Below are 17,268 nucleotides of genomic sequence, written 5' to 3' on the forward strand. Positions count from 1 at the left end.
AGAATAAAGGTAGAGAATGTTTTAAGAGAGCCAAGGGCCAAGAACTCTGAAAGTGGAATTCTCCCTCCTTGCCCTTGGAGGTTAAGACATTGCAAGAACCTTACAAATCCTGGGTCAAAGACTTCTCTCCTTCCTAAGGTTTGGGGAGAGCAGGGGTACAGTGTGGAGGTTGAGAGGGAGGAGGTACCTGGGCACTGGGTCACAGTCAGAATTCAGGAGCTCTGAGACCCAACTGGGACAATAATCTCATTTTCATCTCCACCCATCACGTGAAGACCCAGCCTCTCCTTTGTGACAAAGGTAGGTGCCAGCCACGCTGCTGGCAGTGTCCGTGATGTGTTCATCACAGCAGCCGTAGCTGTGTTCACATTAAGATGCCACAAGATGCTGTGTGTGCCCCGGCTGCTACCTGAGTTCCTATACCCACTGATAGAGGCTCTTCTGCTGTCGTTGAGAAAGCACACATGTGAAAGGTTGCACCCCACCAACTTGGGGAGTTCAGATAACTGGACTTCAGTAGTATTCCCTGTGCACTGACAGATGCTCCTTGCCTTAGGATCAGGTGACATCCTGGATAAGATTATTGTAAGTGAGAAATACTGTAAACTGCAGTAAATACAGCACCTAGTCCTCACACAGCTGAATAGTGAGCGTCTCCTGGGGTGAGTGGGCATAGCTCTCCACGGCTGCCCGGCATCACGAGAGAAGGAACAGATCCAACCTCATCTGTTCACAACACATTTAAAGCTCGGCTTCTCCTTGATGTGTGCCGTTTTCACACCATAGAAAAGCACAACTGTTTTAGCATCAAGAAATGCTATTCTGAGAAAGGGTCCGCTGGGCTTCTTGGTGGAGGAGAGGTTTCACATCCCTGGTTCAGGATACACAGGGAGCTTAGAGCCCGGCAGGATGTGTGCCCTGTTAGGACCACACCTGGAGACCCTGGTCCCAGGGGAGGAGTAGTAATGAGTGGCAGAATGACACAAAGGTCCCCATGTCAGGTTGGGAATTTTACCTTCTCTTGGTGGTTCTATAGGGAGCTGGGGGTGAGCTTGAACACTCGGGTGGTCACCTGACTCTGGATCTAGGGGAGAACTGGCTGTATCCTGGGAGCTTGAGAGAAAATAGATTTAGGATTTGACATCTATAGCCACGGTAGCCTGTACTTAGGAAGATACATGCTGCAAAGTCCCGAAATCATACTGGGAATAGTCCAAGATAAAACCCAGTCCTGGGCTGTCAGTTGAGGCTTCTAGTGCCCTTGGTTGAACCCCTGGCAGGAGAAGTGTAACAAGGGCTGGGACTCCATCACGGATGCCTGGGTGTGAGAAGCCAGACTGGAGGTATAGAGCCTGAAATCTCTAGATCACAGCCCTTCACAGCCTTGCTCCAGACGACAGAAGCTGATTGCTTTCTATACTGACTTTTTAAAATTAAAAATCTGCTCTCCCCAGTTTCATGAGAGGCAGGAGGATCATGTGTTTACAAGTCTGAGGACAAGATGGGTAACACCGAGACCCTGTCTCATGAAAACCACAAACAAAAGAACTCTTCTCTTGCTGAGGACGTGGATACTTTAAAAAAACAAAGGAAAACAAAAAAAGCAAACCACAGGGCTTTTTTTTTTTCCTCCTTTTTTGGTTTAAAAATTAAGTCAGACACTGAGTTCACTTGAGCACATGCTCTGCCCGCTGGTTTAATCTCTAGCACCAATTAATTAATAAATTAAAATAAAAATTAGGGGATAATAGTTTTGAACTTGGAAGATGTTACAGTGGACATTGGATTATTTTATGTTTGTGTATATTTGGGTATTCATGTGTGTGTGTGTGCGTGCGTGTATTATCATGTTGTACAGAGAATTAGAGTTGGCCACAGGTATCTTTTCAACTGCTCTACACTGTATTTTTTTGAGACAGGGTCTCTTGTTTCACTCAGAGCTCTCCACTTCTGCCTAGTCTGGCGAGCCAGCCCCTGACATCAGAGTCTAGAGCAAGGCACTGATTGGACCCTGTGACATTGGTTGTAAACTGCCTAACGTGGGTGCCCAAATTCAACTTGGGTCCTCTGGAAGAGCAGCACTTGCTTTTAACCACTGAGATATTTCTTCAGCCCCCAGTTTACTTCTGTATACTGTGATGACTTTGTGGTCATCTGACTTAGTTATAAGTTCCCATGATACACCTGAGTCAATTCACCTGGATGGAGTGAGCAGAGGCAGGATACAGTTTGCCCTAGGACAAGATGGACTTTAATGGTCTCTCTCCAGAAGTTTTTCTGGACCTTTCAACTTGACTTTGAGTTTCTTGTAAATTTTGGCTTTTTCTTTAAAACCTTTTAACACAAATGGGTAATTGAAGTGGAGTGGAGGGCCCATGTGAGGCATCAGAAGGTTTTTGGCTTTAAGGGACAAAAGACTAAAACAGCTATGGTGCTGGGGACTCGAGTCTGAGGCCAAGGGAATGCTCTACTCCAGTCCTGCCTCTGAGCCACACCGCACCCTAAACTCTAGACATCTTAGCAGACTTCCCTTAGCTAATTACCTTTTCTGACTCCTTTGGGTTTTGTGACTGTGGTTTCTTCATTCAGAGCCATAGCAAATACGACTGAAAGTGAACCACCACTCCAGTGCTTTTCTTGAAGAGGGAGTGGGAAAGCAGGTCATCTGGGAGTTGGAGCAATGCCTGAAGCCTCAGCCTAGTCTTTGCAGCCTGCCCTAGCAGGCTCTGCCAAGCAGATGCCATTGCTAAGACTGGTGCTGGCCTTTGCGATGACCAAGATGACCTATCGCACAGAGCCTGGCTGGCTAAGCGAGACATTGAACTGGAGGCTGGGAGGAACTTCAGAAGTGGGGTCCTGGAGTTGAGTATTTCCAAATTGTGCATGGGCACAGTGAGGAACCACCCTTCCAGACCACCTGTGGAAACTGTGTGTCCACATCATAGAGGAGAATTAATAAGCCATGGATTTATTCTCCAAGCTGAGGGATGAAACATCACCTTGAACTCAAGTCCTTGGAGAACCAGCTTCCTTGGAGAATGTTGTTTACTGCTCCTAGGCAGGGTGACAAGGACTAAGTGGTCTGCAGCAGGGAAGTCCAAGAAGAGACAGCCTGGACCACATCTAGTAACTAGGTAGAGGGACCTCCACTCCTGTGGCTGGAAGAGGAACAGCTGCCCCGTGGGAGTTCAAGGCAGGTTCTTAACTTGCAGTGATTTGCTTTTATGGGGTCACTTGGTTGAGTGGGAGGAGCTCAGTTTTAGAGTTTTAGAGTTAGGCATTGGCCAGGGTCCTCAGATGGCTCTGAGGGTATTGCTGCTAGCACAGCTTCTCCCTGTTAAACAGGAAGGGGCAGGCCCTGTGCTCCTTCCCTAGTGCCCCTGGGCAGGAAGGACCCTTTGCTCCTGCTAGAGCTTCCTCTTCTGTAAAAATACCTGCGCACTCCCCTGCTGCCTCTGACAGGCAGCTTCACCCGTAATTCTTCTTGAGACATGTGGGCCACGATGGTAGACACGTCTTGCCTTGGCTCATTGCAAGGCGTGTTGCTTTCCTTGGAGGACCTTCCTGCCTGTGGCTAGTCAAGATGCCACATTTGGATTCCTTGAGGGTTGTTGATTAGGGAAGAGACATGCAGGGCTGGCTCAAGAGCCCATGAGATCCCACCACACCTGGGCTATGGACCTTCCCTCAGAGCCAGTAAAACCTGTAACATGGAAGAGTAACCTTCACTGGCCCCCTTCATTTCCAAGGCTCAGCCACCTGTGGCAGCTAGCCCTGGGTTAAGATCAGGCAGTGAGGCCCTAGCCATCCCCTGGGTTCCCCACTTCTCAACAGTGGTCTTGGGATCTTCCCCAGCTGCCTTTTCATTGCTTCTACCATGCATAGAGTCCTCTGTGGACTCTTTGCTACACTTCAGTGGCTCTGAGGTAGAGCTGAGTGGCTTTCTAGGGAACCATGGAGCCTTTCAGGAGAGCCCAGAGAGACTTTATGGCTGGGGTGCTGGAGGACATGGCCCTTAATGCTAGCAGGTATGCACTGGGGGAGGGGTGGCCTCCAATTTTTGTTTTGTTTTGTTTTTTTTACTAAAGAAAATAAGTTGAGATGTACAGTGCGGGCCAGCCTAGGCTGAGCCACAAGACCCCACTGATCTGATCTCTTGCTATTTCTTTCTCTATGTAACATACACTGAGAATCTTGTTGCAAGGGGTTGTGGTGAAATTGTACTGCAGGCACCATTGATTCAAGGGTAGATGCCCAATAGGAATTAAAAAACATAAAAACAGCTGGGTTTGGAGGTATAGGCCTGTAATCCAGCTACCTGAGAGCCTGAGACAGGAGGATCACAATTCAAGATCTGCTTGGTCCATAGAGCAAGGTCAAAGCCAGTTTGAACAAATGAGGGAGACCCTGTCTCAAAGTACGAATGTGAACGGTGAGCCAAGCATAAGGCACAGTAATAGGATACCAGCACAGGGCAATGGGGGGGGGGGGGGAAGGGGGAGGTGAGGCTGCTCAGTTTCTGTCGGCTTTTCTGTCCAGCCGGGTGGAATTGGGGCAGAGGTCCATCAGTTTTGTAATACTGGAACAGAATTTTAATTGGAGTAATGATGGAATGACAAGCAAAAATAAGTGAAGCAATAAAAGTATGGGTGAATGTTTGGAACAGACACCAAGGAGCAGAAGGAAGTGGAGGTCCGTGCCATGTTAGGGACAGCAAGACCCAAACTGTCACAATGTCAGTTCTCTCAGAAGTGAGGCCAGAGATTTAGCGTAACTCTGGCCATAGTGTCCATTAGATGGGGCAGGATTCTAAAGTTCAGCCAGAAAAAAAAAAAAAATCAGTGTGTCGTAAGAAAAGCCAAAATGTTTTTCTAAGGCGACTAATGAGGGTAATTAGCTCTACTGGATATTCTAAAATATTGTAAGCGGGGCATTTAAACAAGCGTGGCATAGGAATGGAGAGGTGCCCAGAGGGACTTGGTACCAGGGCAGTGTGTGACTGCAGATGAGAGAAGCAGCTAGCAAATGCTGCTGGGAAAATTGGCTGTTTCCATGCCAACAAGCTTAGAGTCCCAGATCCTGCCGGATATCACCAGAGCGATAGAGAGCTGCACATCATTAATGTGTCTATAATAATCTAGAATAAGATATATGTGTATGTATGTATGGCATATCCTCATATCTGTATGACATATCCACACATACGTACACGTTCATCAGTGTGATCTCAGGGCAAAAAAGTCATCCAAGATAGAACATAAAAACCCAGGAATCGTAGAGGGAAAGGTTTTGTAGCTATAAATGGAAAACTCCCGTACTTCAGAAATCTCTCTAGGCAAAAATAAAAGACAAACTTGAAGCTAAGAAAGCTATTGTGTTATAGCTGACAATCAGTATCCTCAATAAATGAAAAGCATTTGTGATTCAACAAGAGCTCTTAATATGAAATTGAGTTGTAGAAGTGAACTAGACACTCAGAGAATTTGTACAGATGGCAACGAGCACAGGAAGCATTCTGCTTATGTGACAGTTACCAAGAGTACCATCTTAAGAACTTTCTAGGTTTAGCACTCATGTGCATGGGATACCAGGGGTTCGAATCTAGGATCCTGTACATTCGAGGGGAACGTTCTGCCAGTAAGCCATCTCCCTAGCCTTTTTTTCGTAAAATTGGTTTTTTTAAGATTTAATTTTTAAAATAATTTACATTGATATATGTGAGTTTATATGCACCATGTGTGTGCAAGAACATCCAGAAGCCAGAAGAGGGCATCAGATCCCTTGGGGCATGGTTGTTAGCCACCATGTGGCTGCTGGTTTCCTAGTACTCTACAAGAGTAGCAAGTGCATTTGACCACCGAGTCATGTTCTGTCTCGAGCCGCTCTACTCTGCCCCACTCTTGGGGGCCAAAAATGTTGTGGCCCAAGCTGCCTCACACTTGGGGGCCAAAATGTCTCAGACCGTTCTGTCAATGTTTGAACCCACACTGCCAAAAGCCTTGGGGGTTAAACTGTTAGAGCTCGCACTGCCCCAAGCTGCTCCAGTCTGCAGGTTGGGGTTCAGCAAGAGAGAGAGTGAGGACGGACACAAAGAATGGAGACCAGACAGAGTGTGATTCAATCCCATTTATTCTTCACTCTCTCCTCCTAGTCCAAGTCCCAAGTCTTGAGTTCTTAGTTCCTAGTCCCTAGTCCCTAGTGCCTCCAAGTTTCAAGTTACTTCTTCCAAGTGCTAAGTGCCTAATGTCTAATTCCAAGTTCTTCCTCCAAGTGCCAAGTGCCTAATACCTAATAATCATTCTTCCGAGTTCTCTAGTCCAAGTGTCTTCTTCCTCAATGCCTAATTCGTACTCCAAGTTGTACTGAACTCTTCTGTCTGCCTCTCGCCTTTTATATGTCTCACTTCTAAGCCACACCCTTAAGTCACGCTCTTAAGTCACACCCTTAGGTCTTATCTCTAAATTTGATCTCTAAGTCACACCTTTTAGTCTCAGCTCTAAATCACAGCTTTAAGTCTCACACATCCAAGGGAAGATCCTGGGTATCTAAAACAAGATGTTATCAGAGTGTGCTCAGCTGTTGTAGGCTATTGTAATCAAATCTCTTGTCAGGGTATATGGCTCAAGATGGCTGTAAGGATGATAGCTGCCTTCTGTCGGCTCCCCACAATCTTCAGACACTAACCCCTTTTTAGTTTGACATAGGATCTGACTAAATTACCCAGTCCGGCCTTGAACGTTTTTTATTCTGATGTTACCACCTGAGTAGCTGGGATTATAAGCCCAACACACCAGATCTGGGAGACATGACACTATTTAGTATATAAAAAGCAGTCCCGAGTGTTGGGAAGGGTTAGAGAGACAGGCACTTGAACACTTACTATTGGAGGAGTAGCCTGTACCTTTTAGGAAGGGAGATGACATCATCTGATCCTTGTGACATACCTCTGACCTGTGGGCTCACTTCTGCCTAAGGAAACATTGGTGTTTAGTAGAGTTGGTGCCAAAGATGCTGATTACCGAATTGTTGGTAGTAATCAAAGAGTGGCCTACATGTCTGTTGTGTTTTGTGAGACCGGGTTTTGCTGTGTGTCCCTGGCTGGCCTGTAACTCAACTCGATGCATAGATGAGGTTGGCCTTGAACTTGGAGTAATCTTTCCATATGTATCTTCCTTAGCACCGGGACTGCAGGTGTATACCAGCTCGCCCAGCTTGAAGCAGCCAGCAGTTATTCAGTGTAGTTTGCCTGTAGGACAAGTGAATGGAGAGATACTTGTGTTTGCTGCAAGTGACAGAGGCAGGCTGTGCAGCAGACTGCATGTAGAGAGCCATCCTTGCTGCAGAGACTGCTTTATAGAGTGTTTTGATTAAATTGTTTCATTATGTCTATGTATTTCACTGCTTCTCAACAAGGGGCTCTTCTGTCCCCAGGGACATTTGGCACTGTCTGGAGACAGTTTCAATTGTCACGACTGGGGGTAGGGCGCCATCGGCATCTCATGGATGGAGGCTGCCAGACACCCCACATGCGTGGGACAGCCCCACAACAAAGAGTTAGCCATCCCTCAAAAAGCCTGGTATATTTATATAGTATAAGCCCCATGTGTTCTCTGCAAATTTGTTGAGAGAGGCCAGTCTTCCCGGACTGAGCGCTTACTCATTAGCTATACAGCCCACTGCATGGATGGGGCTGAGAAGTGGGAAAGGCCAGGCTGTTAAGCCAGCAGACATTTTTGTGGGATTGTGTTTAGCTGTTTGCCTGATCTGGTTTTTTTCCATGCTAAAATTCATCTTTAAAAAAAGTTGTCTTGGGTTTCACTATAAATCGATGTACCTCAAATTAATGTGAGTTAACTCATTAAACATCTTTACATTTATTTATTTGTTTGTTTGTTTATATTCATTTCTTCATTTATTTATTTGCCATGGCAAGAGTGTGCAGAGGTCAAAGGACAGTTTGCAGGAGTTAGCTCTTTCCTTCTTCCAGGTGGAGTCCCTGGGGATTGAACTCAGGTCATCAAGCTCTACCCTCTCACCAGCCTTCCCTAAACTTTTTTATTCTGAGAAATTTCACTGAAGTAGTGGAAAAGGCAAAGAGCGGCCTTCTCCTCGCCTAGATGAACGATTCCGTTCTGTTGCGTCTGCTTCAGCCGCTCTTTACTTTAATGTTCTTTTTAAAGACGTATATTTGTAGTCCTGGGGTCGCCCAAGGTCTTGTGCATGCCAAGCACCTGCTCTCCCCCTGGGCTGCACCCTCAGCCATACCTAAATGCCTTAAAGAAAAATGTAGACGGTACGCCAGTCCATCCCTAAACATTTCAGAACGCACCTCTGAAAAATAAGTGTCTGACGCACAGCCCATGTTCAGGAATTTCTTGGTTGTCCACCAATGTGTCGCGCATCTGGGCTGCTTGTGGCTTCTTCATTAAGTCATTCTGTGATGGTGTGACCCACTAAGCATTGTATTTAGAAAGGGACCTGGGATGCTTTTGAGAACATGATGAATGGGAAGTGTCACTGCCAGGGAAGGTGCTGTCTATGTGGTGCCTGCTGTCACTAGTGACCCCATGAGCCCTTGAGGAGGCCATGCTTTGTCCAGCCTGAGCTCAGGCCAACCCCTCTGGCTTTGAAGATGTGTGACTTCTGAGTTTCCCTCACAGAGACATCTCATAGAGAACTGTCCAGAGCAGCCTTGTGTCATTCTGGTGTGTGTAGAGGGTTTTGAATCTGAAAGAGGATGAACAATTTTTTAAAAGGGCATTAGCCATACTTTTAAAAATTTGTTTGGTTTTATTAGTTTGTTTGTTTGAGGTGCTAGGGGTATCTCCCAGGGTTCCTTACACTCTGGGCAAGTTCTCTAAATCAATCATACTAGGGTTCCAGCCAGAGTGTCCACCCTCAGCAGAAACTGGCTTTGGGCTGGGGTGCTTGTGGTAGTGGTGGGGGCTGTCCACAAGGGAAGGTGTAGAGCTTCTCAGTAAGTGATGATGGTTGGTGTCCCCTTGGGACAAAGCAGCCCATAGCTGAACATCACTGGGTTGAACCCAGGTATCTTGACATCAGCCCAGCTGCCCGAACTCTCCAGGTAAGGAAATCAGAGATAGAGCAAAGGAGATGTGGGCCTTTCCCACTAGCCAGTGTGTCTTGCTCGCTACCCCTGGCTTGAGGCCAGACTGATCCCATATGTGTTATAGGATGTATTATGTATTAGGTTGAACTTTGCAGACTTTATTGTACCTACAGGTCACTGTTGGGGAATCCCCAAGTGGCAATTTGATGTAGACTGCTTTTGAGTGGCCCGGATGGGTCTTTTTCTCTTTCCTTCTCCCTCTCTAGATTCCCTCTCTAATTATTCTCTATTCTGTTCTCCCTCTCTTCTCTCTCCTCTCTCTCTCCCTCCCCCTACACACTCCTTCCTTTCCTCCCTTCCCCCTTCTTCCTTCCCTCCATTCCCCTCATCTCCCTGTCCACTGCCTTCCTTTGCATCCCTTGGTCCCCTCCCCTGCCCTTCCCTGCTCTCCCCTTCTTGAGCCTGCACAGAGGGCAGGGTGGAGGTCAGGCTGGGCATAAACAAGGTTAAAAAGCATCTGTCCACACCCCTGCTGCCAGGGTTCCCTGCCACCCTAAGCAGCACAGAGCAATCACCCTATTGTTCTTCTGTCTCTGGGCCTTTGCATGTGGAGCTATCCCCAGCCTGGAGAAGGACAAAGGGATGAGCTGAGAGGTCGGAGGAGTAAGTGGGATAAAATATTCAGTCCTTCGTGGGTGTTCTTCTCGCTAGGACCCGAGGGGGCTGCATGATGGGGCCAATGACAGGTGTCAGGGAAAGAAAGAGGATAGAAGGCTCTGGTACCACACCCCACATCCCACATTCTAGGAATCTCACTGGCAGGGGCTGCTGGGGTGATGTGCAGGCTTCAGAGCTTGGCTGACCTGGGGAAGATGATAGAGCATCCCAGACTTCTCGTGAATACTGGGCTGGGCTGTTGCTGTCAGTGTTGCCCTTCAAAACCCCAACAGCCAGTAAAGTGGAGTGGGTGAGTAAATCCTGCTCCAGCCCTGAGGCTGGAGCATAGCACCCATGTTGACTCCTTTGACCAAATACACTATCAGATGTCAAACCATCTGTCTTAGTTAGGGTTTTATGGCTGTGAAGAGACATCATGACCACAGAGACTCTTATACAGGAAAACATTTAATTGGGGCTAGCTTACAGCTTCAGAGGCTTAGTCCGTTATCATTATAGTGGGAAGTATGGCAGCATCCAGGCAGAGATGGTGCTGGAGGAGCCAAGAGTTCTACATCCTGATCTGCAGGCAGCCAGGAGGACACTGTCTTCTGCAGGCAGCAGAAGGGGACCGTGTCTCACAGGCAGCCAAGAGAAGTCTCATTCCACATTGGACAGAGCTTGCTTGAGAACTAGGAGGCCGAAAGCCTATGCCCACAGTGACGCATTTCCTCCAACAAGGCCACATCTACTTCAGTAAGGCCACACCTCCTAATACTGCCACTCCCTATGGCCAAACATTGAAACAGGTGAGTCCATGGGGGCCAAACCTATTCACACCTCTATACCACCCCAGACTTAATGGTTGTAACAAACACTGTTAGAGCCAGCAAATCCACCCTTAAGAACCTGGCTATGAACATACTTGCCCTGGCCCTGTGGACAATTCTGCAAGATACTCCAGTCCTGGACCTAGTCCTCACAGAAACCACAGAGTTGAGCTAAATGACCTATAAAGTCCGCTTTCAGCTCAAAATCCTGGGCCAGTGTCAGATATGGTGGCATACACTTGTTATCTCACCACTTGGGCGGCCAGGGCAGGAGGACAGAGAATTCAAATTTGAAGCAAGACAGGGCTACACAATGAGTTCCAAGTAAGCCTGGGCTACATATCAAGACCATGGGGCCTTGTTGTAAGCCAACTGTGGGTCCTCTGAACTTCTGTTTCCCATTCTATGGTCAGTAGCTGGGCAGGGTCTGGCAGGTCAGTGCTGGCCTTATGTTCCTAGGCAAAGTATCTGGAAGTAGCCTCTGAAGCCCTTTTTGGGTTATGTGGAGGTGAGTGTGGGGGAGGCAAAGTGGGCAGATAGCAAGGGGAGAAGAAGGGCAAGCTTTGCCATCCTCTGGTAGACAGAGCTCTTCACAACTGGAGAGGACAGTGGGGCCTGAGGTCAGAAGGCCACAGATGCTCCACTCAGCTGCATGGTGCTTACTCAGACTGTCCCTGCCCCCACCCCACCTCCTCTAAATTTTGAGGTGGCAAGGGAAGAGAAAGGGTGAGAGGGAAAGAGAATCTGCTGGTATGTCTGTGCCACAGTGTGTGTGTGTGTGTGTGTGTGTGTGTGTGTGTGTGTGTGATCAGAGGACAAGTCTGGTGAGCTGGTTCTTGCCTTCCCTCTATGGCAGAGTGTCTCTCATTCATGCCATGCTGGCTGACCCATGAGCTTCTAGGGCATTCTCTTGCCCTCACTTCCCATCCTGCTGAAGTAGTGCTGGGATTACAGGGATGTGGCGCTGCATCTGCTTCTGTGCCTGTGCTCTGGGGATCAGAGCCAAGCTCAGACCTGCACAGCAAGTGGCTTTATCTGCTGGGCCATTTTGCCAGCCCCTTAGCTCCCCTGGAGCAGGATGTCTTCTCTGCTGCTCTCTCCCTTGGCTCTCAAAGTTCTAGGTGTGGCCATATGAAATCAATCCCTTACTCCTGTTGCCAGATTGCTTCTAAATGTGACTAAACAGATCACAGACCTATGTTTGTCCTGCACTTCAGATCACTGAGTATGGTGACCCCCTTCCCTTCAGAGGATTCTCCTTCAGAGAAGGAAGAATTACCGTATCTGGGACAAATGCTACCAATACCAGCTCTCTCAAGAAGTAGGAGGATCAAACATTCCAGGCCAGCCTAGGCTATATAGTGAGACTTCAAAACAATAGTACATTTTGGGATCAAAGAAAGGAGAAACAACCCATGTTACATGAAGAAATGCCTGAAGTGGATGCATGGCAGTGGGGTGCACCTGTTCACTCTGGCTCTCCAGAGGTGCTCATCCCTTCCTAATCCTGACCTCTGGGCATCATGCTGGCTATTTGAGATTTAATATGCCGGGGTTATTCACACCTTGGAAATGAGCAAACTGTACAGATGGTTTACTTTCCCTCTCAGAGTGTTGCTTGCCACTCTCTGCATCCTGTTGTTCCATCAGTATCCTGGGATTAGAACTCATGAAGCTCATAGCAGGAGAAGCCGAGAGATAGAAAGGTCCGTGATATGGCTTCCACATTTGATAGATGGAAGGCTGTGTCCTAGAGGAGGGCACAAGGGAGATTGACAGTTTACTATCAGCCTGGTCTCCTTGCAGAGAGATGGAGAGATGGCAGCAGTAAAAACACACACACACACTGGAGGGAGATCCGTAATTCACGGACAATTTGAGACAATGAGTTTCCAAGAAAGCAGCACCAAGATTTTTTTTAAAGTTACATTTTATGTGTCTTTCTTATTTTTATTTTATGTATATGAGTGCTTTGCTTGCATGTCTGAATGCACCAAATGCCTGGTGGGAAGAGAGCATTGGATCCCCTGGAAGTGGAGTTGTAGATAATTGTGAGCTACCATGTGGGTGCTGGGAACTGAACCCTGGTCTTCTGCAAGAGCAGCTAGTGTTCTTGTCTACTGAGTCAACTCTCCAGAATATACTTTAAGGTTTGCTTAAAAGCCCACACTGGGCTAGGCTCCACAAGGCAGAACCTCTTTTCCTTCCCACTTTAACAGGTGGTATAACTCATAGTTTCTATAGGTCTAAGACTTTATATTTTATATATTGGGGGTCTAAGAGAGGAATTGTTATTGTGGAAGTTTACTGAGGGGTATTCCCAGGCAAGGAAGACAAGAGAGTGGAGGGCTAAATCCCCACCCCAGAGCTCTGTGGGAGAAGCTACTGTAGATAAGGCAGAAGCCAGGACACTACACTTCTAACATCAGTTGATGATTGGCTGTGGACACTCCCTACTGGAACTGGACTGAAGCTTGTGACTTCCCAGATACTGCCCAGCAAAGCAGTGTGCATCAGCCAAAGGCTGCAAGCATGCATGACTTGCAGCCAGCACCTGTGGCAGCTGGGATGGGTGTGATGAGCTAGTAAGGAGGTCAGAGCAGGACATCCACCACGGGTTTGGAGTGTGTAGATTCAACCAACCATAGTTGATAAAAAACAAACAAACAAACAAACAAACAAACAAAAAAAAAAAAACCCTGCATCTGTACTGACCTTATACTCACCTTTCCCCCTTGTCTTTCCATGAATACAGTCTAGCAACCATTCAACATTTGCATTGCATCGGGCACTATGAACTAGAGATGATTTAAAATATGTGTGAGGATGTGAATATGTCGTCTCCATCACTATACCATACTGTCTGAGGAAGTTAAGTATCCTCAGGTTTTGGTCCCTGTCAGGGGTCCTGAACTCCTCCAATTTTGAGTAAGGCCATTAGTAGTAAGTAGTTAAGAAGGTTTTGTTAGGGCCCATGCCTCAGTTTCTCTTTTGGCTGGTCCCTAGCAGTTCTCTACTGAAGAAAGTCTTGGCTGTTCCCTTGGGGTCCTCATGTCCTTCTCACAGCTAACTGGTCACTCAGTCTTGCTAGCTCACAGCTCTGCTCTGCCACGCATGCCGCTGCTGCCGCTCTTACACAGAATTTCTTAACTTCCTGTATTGATCAGTTATGCCCTATAATAAACCTCTTGCAGACCAGGGATTGTTTGCTCATACAGCAGCCATCACCCACAGGTGTCCCTAGTTGGATGATTTCTTTCTGGCAGTGAGTCCATTGTATGGCTCTGCCGTCCCGTCTCTTGGAGCCACAGAGTCACTGCTGGGAAGTCCCTGGGTGATTTCTGTAGCCTAGAAGTGTTCAGAATCACCTATGCCCAGGTCTCTTTGGTTAGAACCCAGTCACATGACCATACCTAACAGCAGGGGGTACTGGGTAATTCAGGCCATATTCATGCATACATGGAGAATGACATAGTGGTTGGTTACCATGTATAGTTTGCACATAAATCATTTGGACCACACTGCTGACTTCTGGTGCATCTGTAGCCACCTGTCACTGTGATGCTGTAGTTATTGGCATCAGAAAGCAAGGCCATTTTTTTTTAATGTAGGAAGTAGTTTAGCCCCATCTTAGCCAGCAGTGTGCTTCCTGCCTGACAGCTGCCTGGAGTTTAGGTACAGGGAAAACAAGCAAGGGTGCTACCGGGTTCCAAGGCATGACCTCATCTATATTGGCTTAACCAGCTGAGCTGTCCAGCCAGCCAGCCAGCCGAGGTGATGCTCCAGGGCTACCATTTTCTTTTTTCATGGCTTCTCAGGGAGCCCTGCTCAGCTCTTCTGAATCCCCCCTTTGGCTTTGACAGCAATTCCAGTTTGTGTCCACTGTTGGCTCTCGCTGGAGAAGTGTGCAGAGAGCCAACTGGATCCCTGTTGGGACAGCTTTGTTTTCCCCGCTGAACACAAAATCCCCTGTTCACTGGGAGATCTGACAAGGAGACCCTGTGGGGCAGGCTGGTGGGAGCAGATACCAGTGAATATAGCGCCCCAAATAGCTTCAGCTTATTAAAGGCGAATACACAGGATAACACTGCCCGCCAAGTGGGAGATAGAATGGGGGCACAGAGCTGTTACAGTGGATTAGCAGCCGCAGACAGACGGAGGCAGGTGCAGCCTTTTCTGCAATTTGGAAAGGCTTAGGAAATACAGAGCCTGTGCTGTGAACCCTCCTCTTGGCCTCATTTGGGCTACAGGCTGAAAGTGTGGGGTTTCTTCTTCAGCCGGGCTTGGGAGTAGGTTTTGTTGTTGTTGTTGTTTTATATATTTCCCCTTGTTCACTCACCAACTCCCAGAATTCCCTGGGGATTCAGAGGAAGTTGTGCACTTGTCCGCTTATTGATTCTCTGCCTGTTCATTCATGCATCATGCATTCTTAGGGCCTGTCATGGGTGCCGGGTTACAGAGCTGAGTAGACACAGCACTGTGGCTCCCAGGGACCCTTCAAGTTGTACTGTGTGGGAAAGACATGTAAATACAGTGAATGGTTCCAATTCCATTTTTTAACTGTTAGCCAAACCCCAAATCCACAGATACTGATGTCACCTCCTGTGACCTGACAGGCATTGCTGAGAGCCTGCTGGGTCCTTGCTGCTTAACAAATGAAGCCTCAGGTCCAGAGAGACTTGCTGATCTTCCAGATGGACTGCTGTTTCCCAGTGTCACAGATGGCAGATAAGAGAGGATGATATACTAGTCCCTGGGTATCCAGGACCTCAGGGTATTAGAGTCTGCAAATGCTTAAGTCCTTTCCACAAGCTAGTGGAGTGTTTACATGAAATTGTCTTGCACCCTTGCATATACTTTAACTCATCTCTTAAATGGCACATGTCTAGAATAACACACAAGCTGTATATACATAGTGGTTTTTTTTTTATTTAATTTTAAAATGATGACTGTGTATGTGCCTGTGTGTGTGTCTAGGTGTATGCATATGTGAGTGCAGTACTTGCAAAGGCCAGAAGAGGGCATTGGAGTCCCCGGAGCTAGAGTTAACTGCTGAAGTGGGTGCTGGGAACTGAGGACCTATTAGGTCCTCCAGAATAGCCGCAAGCACTCTTACCCACTGAGCCAACTCTTTAAAGAATGATTTTTCTTTAGAGAATGATAACAAAATGTCAATGTTTAATAAACATATCTTTTTTTCTAAAATATTTTTTTATCTATGGTTTGTTTAGTTTGTTCAGGCAGAGCCTGTGGTTGTGGGGGGCTGATTGAACATAATTAGAAATTTCGAGTCTTCAAGAAAAAAAAAGCCAACCTCTAAAACAGTGTTTTGAGACCCCTTTGGTACACACAGATATTTACATTAAAATCCATAGTAGTAACACAATTTGTTATGAAGTAGCAACAACAATAATTTTATGGATGGTGTTCACCACAGCCGAGGAACTGTATTAAAGGGCAGTAAAATTGTTTTTAGTCTTTGTAAGAATAATTAATTAATGTTTCATTCCTAATTAAACTATGATGACCTGAGGGCTTCCCTTGTGGGTCACAGCTCTGCCTCTTGAAAACTTTTACCATTCACTGCTCCTCCCCAGAGAACTGAGGAAAACAGCTGAATGGCTCCCAGTGTGCCCTGGCTCCCAGTCACTCTTTCCAAGGAATCTGAGGCTGTTTCCCACTCGGCCCAGCTAACCACCAAGTGAAGAGGAGGGGGGACTTTGTTCCATCCTCACAGAAACAGCTGAGGAACAGGAGGCTGGGTGAGCCTAGATAGACACTATGTGGGGGTGGGGGTGGGGGGTAACTGAAAAGCTGGGTGTGTAGGGGTTCACACTGAGTCTGAATCAGTGGTAGCAGAAGCAGAGGGAGGGGGCTCTTCCTATAAAAGCCTGCAGGGCTCTCCTGTTGCTTCAGTGCATGGGTTGGTGTAGGCTGGTCCAGAAGGTGGACCTAAGACCATCCGGAGGGTTACCGAAGTCAGGTGAGGCTCAGCTAAGAACAGCCCTAGCCTACCCTTGGACAGTTGTAAGCTTTACCTCACTCCAGAAGCCATAGGAAAGCGAGGACGGGCCTGCTGCTGGTATCACAAGCGCCCCTTTAACTCTGCCAGACTGTGCTCTGTGTTCTGTATCCATTCCAGCAGTCAGCAGAGAGTTACAGAATGGGTCACTATGGCAAGAGTATGTCTGCTTACCCCCACACATCTAGGGGTTTCAGATTCCAGATGGCGCTTTGGGTCGGCCAGGCAGGGGCGTGGTCTGGTTGACACTTACTATCACCTGTGCTTCCTCTGTCACCCCTCATTTTATTTGCTGGAGATACATTGTTTGCCACAAGCCTTTCAACCGGGAAACCCCAGGTATCTTGTCTTGCTTCCTTGCTTCTTTCTTTCTGTTTTTTTGTTTGTTTGTTTGTTTTTGTTTTTTTGTTTGTTTTTTTTTGTCTGAGTTCTCTTTCAGTCCTGGGGCCAGAAGTCATCTGTCATTTTTGATAGAGAATTTTAGGAATAGTTTGGGGAAGAGGAATTTCCTCCCTGAGTCCAACAATGCTTCAACTACAGCAGACTGTGAGGGTGGCTTGATTTCCCAAAGGCATGGCTAGTGGTAGGAAGGGCAGGGGTGTCATGCACAGAGGAGGCAGCGTTTAGGGAAGGGTATGACAGAAGGGATGAACGATAGGACAGCAGCCACCTAGAGGTTCTTCTCAGCT

The 17,268-nt window shown here is 47.3% G+C and overlaps 1 protein-coding gene across 4 annotated transcripts in view; it reads left to right on the plus strand.

Annotated features, from left to right (window-relative positions):
- Positions 1 to 17,268, plus strand: part of Ntn1 (netrin 1) — a 189,764-nt gene that overhangs the window by 141,569 nt on the left and 30,927 nt on the right. The gene's annotated exons all lie outside the window — the stretch shown is intronic.

Source organism: Arvicanthis niloticus, chromosome 6 (assembly GCF_011762505.2).
Source record: "Arvicanthis niloticus isolate mArvNil1 chromosome 6, mArvNil1.pat.X, whole genome shotgun sequence".
Taxonomy (NCBI): Eukaryota; Metazoa; Chordata; class Mammalia; order Rodentia; family Muridae; genus Arvicanthis; species Arvicanthis niloticus.